Source organism: Microtus ochrogaster, unplaced genomic scaffold (assembly GCF_000317375.1).
Source record: "Microtus ochrogaster isolate Prairie Vole_2 unplaced genomic scaffold, MicOch1.0 UNK7, whole genome shotgun sequence".
NCBI lineage: Eukaryota > Metazoa > Chordata > Mammalia > Rodentia > Cricetidae > Microtus > Microtus ochrogaster.
The window spans coordinates 2,843,903-2,856,610 of record NW_004949105.1 but is presented as its reverse complement, the minus strand read 5'-3'; positions in this window follow the sequence as shown (position 1 = coordinate 2,856,610).

The following is a 12,708-nucleotide window of genomic DNA, read 5'->3' as shown; positions in this document are numbered from 1 at the left end:
TGTAGGTCTCATGTCTTCCATAGCAAATGCACACTGTGTATTCCCACAGCTGAAAGTGTGTGTGTGTGTGTGTGTGTGTGTGTGTGTGTGTGTGTGTGCGTGAATGTGTGGGTCTCATGTCTTCTGCAGCTGATGCACTGTCATGCACCTTCCTGTGGTCTCAGCGTTCCATAGCCTCTACATCTGCTGCACAGGGGAGGGTGGGCTGCACTCTTCCCGGGCAGTGGTTGAACGCACACTCTCTATTTGCTGTTTTATTTTGTAGTTCCCCAACGACACGAAACACAAAGCGTTTATCCAGTGTCTGTTTATCTAGCATCTGAGTATCTTCTGAGGTGAAGTGTCTGTTGAAAGTGTTTGCTCTCTTTTCACTAAGGCTGTTTCTTTTCCTTCTCTGAAATTTAAAAGACATTTTGTGTATTTTAATAGTCATCTGACCCAGTGTGCCCGAGGCAAATGTTTTCTTTCCATCTGTGCTTTCCTTTCATTTTCTTGACTGACTTTCACAGGATAGACTACTTCCATTTGTGTCAAGTCTAGCTCCTCTGCTCCCTCACTTCTGGACGTCTTCAGTATTGCATCCAACCAGATCATTGCTACTTTGTGGTCCATGCAGATTTTCTCCATTATTTCCTTCCAGACCTCCAAGAGTTTTGTATTTTGTATTAAGATTTATGGTTCTTTTGGAAAATTACTTGTAAAGATTGAAAAGTTTGTGTTTGGATTCTGTGGGAAGGGATGGGGGTGGAAATGGTAATTGGGGTAGAGAAGGAGGTAGGGGTGGGGCTGGGGATGGAGTGAGGATCTTGCTGTCCCAGCACCTTTTGTTGAAAAGATAAACCATCCTCTTTGCACTGCCTTTGCTCAATGTAATGACAACTAGCCCTTGTCTGTCCCATTGATCCATTGATTATTCCCAATACTGATTACTTGATTACTATAGATTTATTTTATCTTCAAAATTGTGTAGGGTCAGTCTTCTTTTTTTTCCCTTAAATATTATATTGACCATAAGGGGCTTTGATCTTTTTGTATGAATGGAAGAAATAAACTGTAGATACTTGTGCCTAGGTTAGGGTTTTTAGTGCTGTGAAGAGACATGACCATGGCAACTCTTAGAAAGGAAAATCATTTAATTGGGTTGCTTATATCTTCAGTGGTTTAGCCCATTGTCATCATGGTGGGGCGTGGAGGCACGTAGACAGACATGGTACTGGAGAAGTAGCTGAGAGTCCTACATCTTGATTTGCAGGAAGCAGGAAGCAGGCTGAGACACTGGGCATGATGTAAGCATATGTGAGACCTCAAAGTCTATCCCCACAGTGACACACTTCCTCCAAAAAGGCCACACCTACTCCAACAAGGACACACCTTCCTAATAGTGCCACTCCTTTCTGGGGTCATTCTCTTTCAAACCACGACATTTCACTCCCTGGCCCCTAAATGCTTGCAGCCGTATCATAATGCAAAAATGCATTCAGTCCAACTTCAAAGGTTCCCACAGTCTATAATAGTCTCAAACTTATTTAAAATTCTAAAGTTCAAAATCTCTTCTGAGAATCATATAATCAAACCACCACAACCTGCTTTTTTTTTTTCAAAAAACTATTTGTAATCTTCATAGATGACATTTAACCAGTGACAGATTGAAAGTAACTGGGGTAGGGTGTCTGCTGTCAAAGACTTGGGTTGTTTACGCAGTGTTTTGTGTTCTGACCTCTCTTGGCTGGCATATTTCCTCTTAAAGTTTCTCATCATTTAACTCAACCTGCAGGTTCCTCTTGACTGCCAAATCTCCATCATCCGAGGTGTCTATGATCCTCTTTGCACAGAACATGCTTAGGGTTTCCGTTGTTCCCCTGTTGTGTGGTTTGATGGATTTGACTTCTGGAAGTTTGCACCTAATAATTATTTCCTTCCAAATCCTTTGGCTAATAAGCTCTGCCATGATGGTCTTTGCTTTGAAACTCTAGTCACATATTCACAGGCTCCCTCAGCGCGGCTCACAGCTCTTAAACTATTTTTACCTGCAGCGTAGAGACCTTTACATGTTTATCCAGCTTTCCTAATTCTCTCTTTGACTGTGTTAACTGTCTGCATGTTCATCTTTGAGCTAATTTCAGAGATGTTTATTTAATGTAAGAGTCCATAACTAAAATAGTCCCCAATGTTATGCCCAAATCCGCGCAACCCCCACAAGCCAACAGGGAAACCAAGTCCCATATGGAAAAGCAAAGAGTCTTTATTATAATCAAGTTTGCAAACTCGATCTCTCCACATGTCCAACATATTGGAATAACCAGAAAGCTCCAGCTCAATTAGAATTGGGTTTTTATAGTAGTAACAGTGGGGGTAAGGAGTCTCTGAGGTTCAAGACCCCTGATTGGCTGACATTTGTCTAGGGGTGTCCTGGTAAGATGCTCTGGGCGGTGATCCTATTTACAGAGGTTGGAATGTCCGGCATTTCCTTTGAATGGTCTGCTCTTGGGTGGTAGTCAGGTAATCTCAGCTTGTGGTTCTTTCCTGCTACCAGATGCTAATGGTTCTCAGGTGGTAACGGTTGGAAGTAAAGAACTTCCTTTGGGTGACCTGCCTATACTTAGTTTATCAGGGCTTGTAGCAGGAGGGGCTGTTTGTTTGTTTTTGTCAGATTGTTTGTTTGTTGTCGGACCGTCAGGACTCGGGACGCTGCCTTAACTTTAGTGCAGGTGACCTTTGCGCAGGAGAAACTCCAGACTGGTCAGCGGAGGAGGAGCCCCTTGCGTGCTTCCTTTAGTGAAAAAGTAAAAGTGCTTGACTTAATAAAGAATAAAAATTGCATGCCGAGGTAACTGAGATCTATAAATATAAATCAGCTCTCCATGACATCATAAAAGAAAACAAAGGAATGTGTGTGAGCTTTGCTGTCACACTGCTCGCTGACAAAGCTGGAACAAAGGATTCATTAAGATGCAAAAAAAAAAAAGAAAGAAAGAAAAAGAATATATATTTGTGAGGTATTAGAAAGTGCTGAATATCCCAAATGCTTTATTGACTGTTCCACTGAGAGAGACAAGCAGAATGGCTGTGTGGGTACCCTTTTGTAAACTCTAAATAAATTACAGAATAAAATACAAAGTTACCATCAAAAGTCAGATGTCATTCTGTAATTAATTAAAAGCAAAACACCCTGACCTGACTCCAGAGCTGAATCCAGAACTCCACTCCAGTTGGATTAAAAATGATCACAGAACTTAGTGATTTGACTCTTCTGCTACACACAGCGTGGGTACACAGACCACCAAAAGGCTGAATAAATGAATATAAGAATAAATTTAACTATGTATGGTAAATAACCAACTATGAGAAGCTCATGTAACTGTATCGATAAGAGGGAAAATATACTTGTATAGATGAAGAGAAAGAGAAACACTCCCATTTTTCCCAGTGTTTTGTCTATTTTATGGCATTTGAATGAAAGTTCATGTAACTATATCAATAACAGAAAAATGTCGTTGTAAAGATGAAGAGAAAGAAATTCTGTCTCTCTTTCTTCTCCAGAGTGTTTTGTCTACTTTATGGTGTTTGGACTTCCTAATCAGTTGTTCAATCAACTTGTAAATCTCATTGCATGAAAGAAAGCTCTGAAATTTAGTCTGGGAATAAATTCACTCTCTGTATCAATTTGAGTAAGATTGACATATTAAGAACGCCACATCTTCTAGCCCATGAAAGCAGCATGTTTCTTTCGTGCAGCCTTCAAATTTTCTCTCAGAAATATTTGGCAGTTTTTAGTGTAAAGCATTTGCAGGTAATTTGCTGGGCTTATTCCTAGATATTGACTTGAGTGTGTAGGGATGGCTTCTGGACAAAATTAGGATGCCCCTAATTTTTCCATCTGGCTTCAGGTTCAATGATCTTTCTAACCTGTGCAGAGAGTTCTCTGTCCATCGGTTTTATTTAATGGACACAGTCCTGTACTTCCCTCGTTACACTGTAACTTCTCATTCTCTGGTTTATTTCCTGTCAATGGAATGCAGTAAATATTGCCTGGAAACAATGGTATTACACACCCTTATCCAGGGCTTCAGGATAAAGCACTCCACATTCATTTCACAATTGTTATAGAAGCTGGGTTTTCTGAGCCAGACCTTTGTTTTGGTTGTTTTCTTCGGCTGTAAATATTTGGACAGTTTTTACTGAGTAGGATCTCAGCATCTCATCAATTCCTTTCTGGAACCATTAAAGTCAGGATGTGTATATGCTCCCATTTTATCGGGGAGTTGTTTGTAAGGTTCTACCAATCGTCTATCAAATAGGTTTGGATTTGACAAGACATCTTACACTTGCTTTTGTTTGCTGGTGTTTAATAACCTTACGCACGGTCTGTGAGGAGACTTTGCTTCTCCTCCTAGGTGATAACTTTTGGGAATGTATCTCAAGATTGTGCTGATTCGGGGAGAGGCATTTTTGCATTTTTGTGCCTTGTTATGCTGCTGTGAGAAAGAGATCATTCTCACACACAGGATATAGTAACCTAGAGAGGGTGGCAGGCACATGGCTTTCTTTATACTTATTTAGACAGCATTCTTCCCCCTGGGGGATGATTGAGCTTCATTCTGGAAGGTGGTGAAATTACCCAGAGATGGTCTCTGTTGAGACCAGTGGAGGACTTGACTAGGACCAGCGACTGTCTGTTTTGTCTGGACCCATCCTGCAGTTTTTGTTTAGACAACCAGTTCCTAGCAGAGTGTCATCTGCACTCTCAGAAAGGCCCATGCTGTCTGCTTCTGCTAACTCCCCAGCCTTCTAGCTCTGTCTGGATCACTTAGATCTGCTCGATGATTGGTCAAGAGGACAAAAGCAGATGTAAGGTCTCATCCTGTCCTCTCCTGTCAATGTCTGGAACCTCTCCCAGTGCACTGTACACTCTTCTCACACATCCTTGGTTCCTCCCCAAAGCACCGCCCCTGTATTCTCAACTCCATCTTCTGCACACCGAGCCACAGGCCTCTTGTAGATCCAACTTGCTTTCATTCACAGATCCAGCCCTGACCCATTGCACCATTTATACGGAGGGATCAAATGACTTAGTTTTATTATTATGGAGACCCTAAAATGTGAGCCTATTTCCACCTGGACCAAAGGTGAGAGAGTTGGAACTCACCTCTATTCCTTCAAGGTTATTGTGTTTCTACCTCAAACAAACAAAGATCCCACGCAGATTTAGAGCAGGGAGTTCTGCTCACTCAAGGTTATTATCAACACGTGTGGCCCTAGCATTTCAGGAATTTAGAAGTAGATGTGTTTCTACCTCAAACAAAAGTCCATGAATCCAACTAAGTTCCAGTTCCCGTAAGGAGTTAGCTTTGGATTCCACCCAGGGAGTGGTTTGCCTATAGATGTTTTGGTCTAGGGTGTGAGTGTGACTTGTTTTGTTCTAACAACAGAATGTTTAACTCTGGGTGTAGCCTGCAACCTTCAATTGGTCGTTCATTTCCCTGTCTCATGTTAATGCAATTTTTTGTCTTACTCCTACCTTTTGGGGTCAAGGGTATTTAAAGCAAATGGAAATAAAATGCGGGAGAATTTCAGTACTCACTGGAATTCCCTCTGGATACTATTCTATGTTTTCTGTTTTATTATTTTATTTCACGTCTTCATATTCTTTACTAATATTTTATAAATCCCCAGGACCCTATACGGGCAAGAGGTATTTTTTCGAGGCTGGTCTCCAACATTTTATATTATTGAAATATTTTTATCTCTTTTTTTTTCAAAATTATTCCTTAGTGCTGGTGATGAAACCCAAGCCTGGCACGTGCTTGAGAGGCATCCCCCTCTGTGCTGTCGTCATGGCACAGACTGAGGAAATCCTTCTCCTCTGCATTCTATGGTAGAATGTAGTATTAGGAGCAGCGGGGCTGCGTCCCCAGCACCCCGGCCGCCTGGCTAGCTTATGCCCCGAAATAATTACACGGACACTGTATTCTTTTAAACACTGCTTGGCCCATTTCTATCTAGCCTCTTCTCGGCTAACTCTCTCACCTGGACTAGCCCATTTCTAGTGTAGCCCATGAGGTGGCTTACCAGGGAGATTCTAGCCTACGTCCATCCTGGGTCGGAGCTTCATCGCGTGTGCCTCAGAGAGCAGAGCTCTCGCGTCCGCCCTGGAGATGGGAGCATAGCGTCTCTCTGAGGCATCTGCTCCCGAGAGGAGAGCTGTTGAGTCTGAGCTCACTTCCTCTTCCTCCCAGCATTCTGTTCTGTTTACTCCTCCCACCCAAGTTTTAACCTATGAGGGCCAGCCAAGCAGTTTCTTTATTATTTAACCAATGAAATCAACAGATTGATATATGACACTCCCACATCAGTAGAGCAACGACCACCCACATTACCTTCCATCTCTGAGAATTGGTACTTCCCTGGGTCTGATTCTCGGCAGTGAGGATACTGGTTCTCAGCCTTCCAACACTGTGACCCTTCTATACAGTCCCTCATGTTGTGGTGACCCCACCAACCATAAAATTATTTTTGATGCTACTTCATGACTGTAATTTTGCTACTGTTATGAATTGTGATGTAAACATCTGTTTTTCAATGGCCTTAGGTGACCCCAAAGAAGTTGAGACCCATAGATTGAGAATCATTGAGAAAGGGTTCTTTATCTCAGCATCCTTGAGTATCCACACCCTCAAGTAGAGCTGTAAGGAGAGACCCAAGCAGGGAGTGGTCTCAGTACGTGTGAACTTTCCCTCAGGGCATATCAACCTTTACTTCTCCTGTGTGGACAGGTGTCTCTGGCTAAGGAGCTGTTTCCTACTCACCCTTGACAATGTCATGAACATCTCTCTTGGGGGAGCTGGGACAGATCTGAGTCCCTGGGGCATCAAGCTCCTACCTTTATGTTCCCCAGAGCAGAGCACAACCCCAGGGAGATGAATTGTGAGCAGAGCACAACCCCAGGGAGATGAATTGTCGCCTCCCCAGTGTCCTCTTCCCTCATCTCAACAAAATCCTTTTGGAACTTCTTACCACACAGAAACAACAAAAGTCCTCTTTCTGACAGATAACAGACTTTACTTTCTCCTCTCCCCAGAACTACATCTTGAGCATGCTTGGTGCCTGATTAACCAAACCGAAGTAGACTGGAAGTATATGATGTTGGGACAAGGCAGAGATGGTCCTTTGAATTCAGGGGACAGTGTTGTCACTGGGACTGACAACAATGTCCTCCTCCTTCTCATTTTCTTCCTCCTCCCCATTCATCCTCATCCTCTTCTCTTTTTTCTTCTCTTCCTCCTCTTCCTCTTCTTCTTCTCATCATCCTTTTCCTTCTGTTTTCTTCTCTTCCTCCTTTTTAATTCTTTCTGTCCGGTGTCTCACTATAGGATGAGCAGAAACCCAAAATGACAGTCTTTGTACAAATAATTACATAATTCAAATTTGGTGAATATCAATGATCAACTCAAAGACATTTTATATGGAACTAGATTCCCTGTTTTGAGTTGGATTTTTTAAGATTATTCCCTCTTTTCCCAGTCAAACATCACACCCCCTTTCATGCTATTTAATGAATCAAGGTTTCTACACAGTGGCTCAGTCTTAAGAAAACTGTAAGTTGTAAAACTTCTTTGAACTTCTCTGAGAAAGATTCAAATAGAACTGAATAGAAGGAATTTTAGGAACACCAAAGCGGGTGTTCAGATAGTTCGCTGTGCATTTTAAAGAGGTTGATTTCTGCATTTTCAGATGAAAGACTTTGCTCAGGGTCTTAGAAATATAAGGACAGAGAGAGAGAGAGAGAGAGAGAGAGAGAGAGAGAGAGAGAGGAAAACTTAGTTAAGCTGATTTCCAACAGAGATGAAAAGAGTCGCAGAGTTGCTGGACCCTTTCTGCTCCCTGCACTTTCCAGGAGTTTCTTCTGCTTGTTTCAGTAAGGGATCACTCATGTGTGTCCTAGGAAGATTCCTTTTGATGGCAGGGGGTGGGGTGGTTCACAGCTTGTTAGTGTGTTATTTTGTTCCTGCTATTCAGTGTTGGTGTGCAGAGCTAGAGAGGAAGGGTTACCTGCCTCCGGTGACAATCTCCTTGTTATATAAAGCTGGCGCATTGAAGTGTTCAGTGTCTTTTTAGCTCGTGGTGGTTTCCAACCCCTGCTCCCACTCCACTTAGGCTCCTGTATCTTATACCAGTTGGGGTACCTGTGACTCCCCATTTTGACTACAGCAAAGTGAATCATCAGATTTTCGTTCCACTTTGAAGTCAGGAGGTCTCTGACTATGCTCGCTTACCTGGTGCTTGGGAGACAATGTTCTGTGCAAGTGGGGACCGACCTGTCTCCAGAGAAGGCCACGTTGCTGATCTTCAATGTGTCCCTCCTCCCATACCTGTTAGCTTTTCTCTGCTGGCTCTCCAGTGGCAGCAGACACCCTTGGTGCCAGAGCCCACTCACATCAGCCTTCAGAGGTAAACTGAGCCACCTGGCTTCCCCTCTTCTCTTAGCCATACAAAGGGCCATTTCCAAGAGAAGTAAACGTTTTTAGGACCCATTGGCTCCTTTAATTTTTTGCTCCGGAAACAGTCACCTCTTTCATTCTGTCTTAGCATTAAGAGAGGAAACCCAGACTCCAGCAAAGATCTCTCTTCTTTTTAAGACCCAGAAGCACCCCAATGAGAAGAAGAGAAATGGAAATGGTCGGTTTTATTGTCCTGGTTGGAGTCTGCACCCCTAATGTCCTTAGGCTGTGGACTGCAGCTGGACCTGGAAGAAAGGCCTTTGCGTGTGGGAGGTGAGAGGATTCTTCATACTGACTGCTTTCCGAGTGCTTGCGCGCACACACACACACACACACACCACATACACCACACCACACACCACACACACACACACACCACACCACATACACCACAAACACACACACCACACACACACACACACACATGGAAATATGTGTGCACACATATGCACACATTCACCTGTTTGTATACATACATCTAATTCATATGGACACAAACACACATAAGTATCACATATGTACATGCATGTATGCAGGTATTTACAAGGACATATGTGCAATCACATATACATATATACACACATGCACATGTACACACATTTACATATTTGAGTTTATGATAAAGCACAACTTACTAGAGTTCATTATGTGCGTATATATATATGTATGTATGAACACATACATGTATGTACAAGTATATGTGTTTTGAACTGAGAGAGGATGTCAAGTGTCCTGAGGTGTATTAATTAGGGTTTCTATTGCTGTAAAGAGACATCATGTCCAGGATAGTGTTTAATTGGGGCTGGCTTACATGATAGAGGTTTAGTCCATTGTCATCATGGCAAGAACATGGTAACACACAGGTAGACATGGTGCTAGAAGGGAAGCTGACTGTTCTAGGTTTGGATTGGCAGGCCACATTGAATTCATGGTTATTTGCATTTTTCTCTAGTTTAAAACTTTTGATGACATTTTTGGATAAGGTCTCACATTCAATAGAAGGACTGTATTTTTATAATTATTATTTTTAAAAGTCTATAGCACTAATGACTGAAAGACACAAAATATGTTATACAGGGTAGGGTCCTCAATCACAGGAAAGCCTGTGGTTATCTTGGGAATCATGCATTCTCTTGTACCGCAAGCACCCATCCATCCAGACATCCTACTATGGGATGCGGGCCAACAATGACCCTGTGAAGTCACATTTATCATCATATCTCAGGTACATAGATTATAAATTATTCTGTCGCCATGCACTGATTAAGAGACAGCATTTGTGGAATTACTGTCAATCATGTTATAGGACACAATACAGAAGTAAATAGTTCCTCCCACCGCCCTATGATCATGGCTTTCAACATAAACACAGGCTGTCACTTAGTACTGATGTCTACACTGGGCACCCCAGTTTGACGGACAGAATACTAATCCTCTAATGGAATGTTCAGTTTTAAAAGACCCTGGGACAAAAGGGAATATATATTTTTAAAAAAATATTCTTCACAGAAGACATGACATTTAAATTAATAATTTAAGTAGGCATGTAAAATTAACAAAAAAAAGTTCTAGAAAGAAAAAGAAAAAAAGTGAGAGGGAACTGTCATTTCTAGACAGGCACAAACCAGGTTGCCAGTTGCCAGGCCTTGGACTTGAGAATGGGATATATCAGAAGGCTCAGCTCTAACTCTGGTGTTTGTCTAACAATAGCAATTTAATAACAATAGCATCTAAACACCATTAATGTTAATGTCAGACCTTCTGGGTAAGCCTCTTCTTAATGTTTATTTTGCCTTTAAATAGGCTAAGATGTTGGAAGTTGGTGGGGAAATGACTCCCTATTTAACACACATCAGCCTTTTCCATATGGCCTGGATGTTTTGAGTGGGTAACTTCCAGTCAAGCTACTCTTCTCTTGTGGTGGTTGAACCAGCCTCATCCATTCCATAGATGCCTGTGGCAAGCTGTACTCCAGTGACATCTGCTTGATGCCAAAGAATGACTTCAGTTCCAGAGGGCAATATCCTAACCATGGCTGCTTCAGACAGCTTATAGTGGGGCTTTCTCTTAGGGCATCCTCTTTGAATTCAACATCATTCAAGCCACTTCTTCCCTTGATGGCCCGATAGAAAGCCTAGGGTTGGTGCAAGCCTGTGCTTTATTTGCATAAAGGCCTACAAGGTAGTTTGTGCAGACTTTCCTGTTATATCCTCCTCAGGTTTCCATCTTAAATGTCAACGAAAGCTGTGATTTGTGTTGTCACCTTGACACAACCCAAAGTAACCTGGAGAGAAAGAGTCTCAATGTGGGATTGCCTAGATCAGGTTGGTCTGTGGCAAGTCTATGGGGGAACTGTCTTGGCTATGAGGTAGGAAGACCTGGTCTGACAACGGGGGGCACCATTCCCTGGTTGAGGACCTGAGTCTGTGTAAGACTAAACAAAGCTCCTGAACTTATTATTGCTGCGATTGCCTGCATGAGACTTCCAGGAGATCAAAGCAGTTGACATTCCAGTATGGAGGGGAAAGGGATTCATGATTCCCAACTGGTAGCTGAGAAGTTAAAGACAGTTGGTTGCTTCTGGGGGAAGAGAAGACAGTTTTCTTTAAGGGTGTGGCTCCTGATAGGTTGACCATGCCCTAGTGGATGGCCCCACACCTAGGAATACATAGAGAGCACAAATTAAAGTCAATGAGTTATTAAGGAAGTCATTTATGTAACTATTTTTTAAAGCTATGAAGCTGGGAGCTGGGGAGGTAGGGTCTGGGGGAGTTAGATGGAGAAGTTGGGAGTGAATATGATTAGAATACATGGCATGATATTCTCAAAATTTAATAAAATGTCTGTAAAGAGTAGAGAAAGCTAGCAAAGCAAGAAGTAAGCTACCTCCTCACTAGGATAAAGGTCTCCAGGCTCACCAGTTATACTCCAGTTGGTCTTTTCCTTATTTGTCTGACCTCCATTCCACACCAGCCCCAAATGCAAAGTGCAGTGAGCACTCCACCTCTGCAGGTGCTATGTTCTTGAGTCCACAAACTATGGACTGAGAACACCTAGAAAACCAAAATTATGTCTGTACTGAGCACATGTTCTTGGCATTATCTCCCAAGTCCTCACCCAGCACTTACAGCGCATTCATCATCATGAGTCATCTGCAATAATTTAACACATGTTGTAGGCTACATGCAGCTGACCTGCTAAGCATATATCTTGTATAAGTATCTATGGATTAAGCATCTGCCTGGGGTATTTTTTCAGAAACCAATGTTACTGATACATAAGACAAGGCATATATCAATTTTAACAACATGCTGTGTAGGATGTTCCACTGACATATTCTCTTCAAATCATTTTCATTTGCAGCATAAACCTAGATATGCTTAAGAGTTCATGCTAGACAACTCATAAGAGCATCAAAAGCCAACATGATATAAATAACGGCCAACATTTGCTGTTTATTGGATATTAAAGTAGAAAGAGGTTAATTTTACTGCATGTTGCTGAAGATTTTGTATTTGATCCTATTCATGATAATGTATTTTGAATGTATCTGCTTGAACAAAAAGAAAAAAAAGGAACCATTTTTTATCTACTTAAGGAAATTCAAATGTCTCAGAAATGATATGATATTCAGCACAGTAGAGATCACATTGATTTACACCTGACATTTTGGAAAATTCTGACTTAATGCAATGACACTTGCCAAAGCTTCTTTCCAACACATCTTTAAAAAATAATTCTATGTGATAAATGTTAATTGGAATCTTGTTTTACCACATAGCTATTAGAGGAGTCAGAAAGATATGGAGATAAGTTTTCATATAGTGTGTGTGCATGTGTGTGTGTGCCCCTAAAATGATCAGTAAATTCACTGAGAACAAGAACTCATATAGTCAACAGCATTTATAGGATGGCTTTAGTAGTCAGGGTATCATGAAGCATGAGATAGACAAGTTTTACCTACCAGGGCTTAAGATACAGCCTCAGAGACTGGCCTCTTGGCAGCAAGGAGGTTGTAGAATGCCAAATGAAACAAGTTGGATGTTGGATTTTTCCTAGGGAGATAGGAACAAACTTCTGCTTATCCCAGGAAGGGCCAGAGAATAGACTAAAGAAACTGCTCTATCTCTGTGAGTTCGAGACCAGCCTGGTCTACAGAGCTAGTTCCAGGACAGGCTCCAAAACCACAGAGAAACCCTGTCTCGAAAAA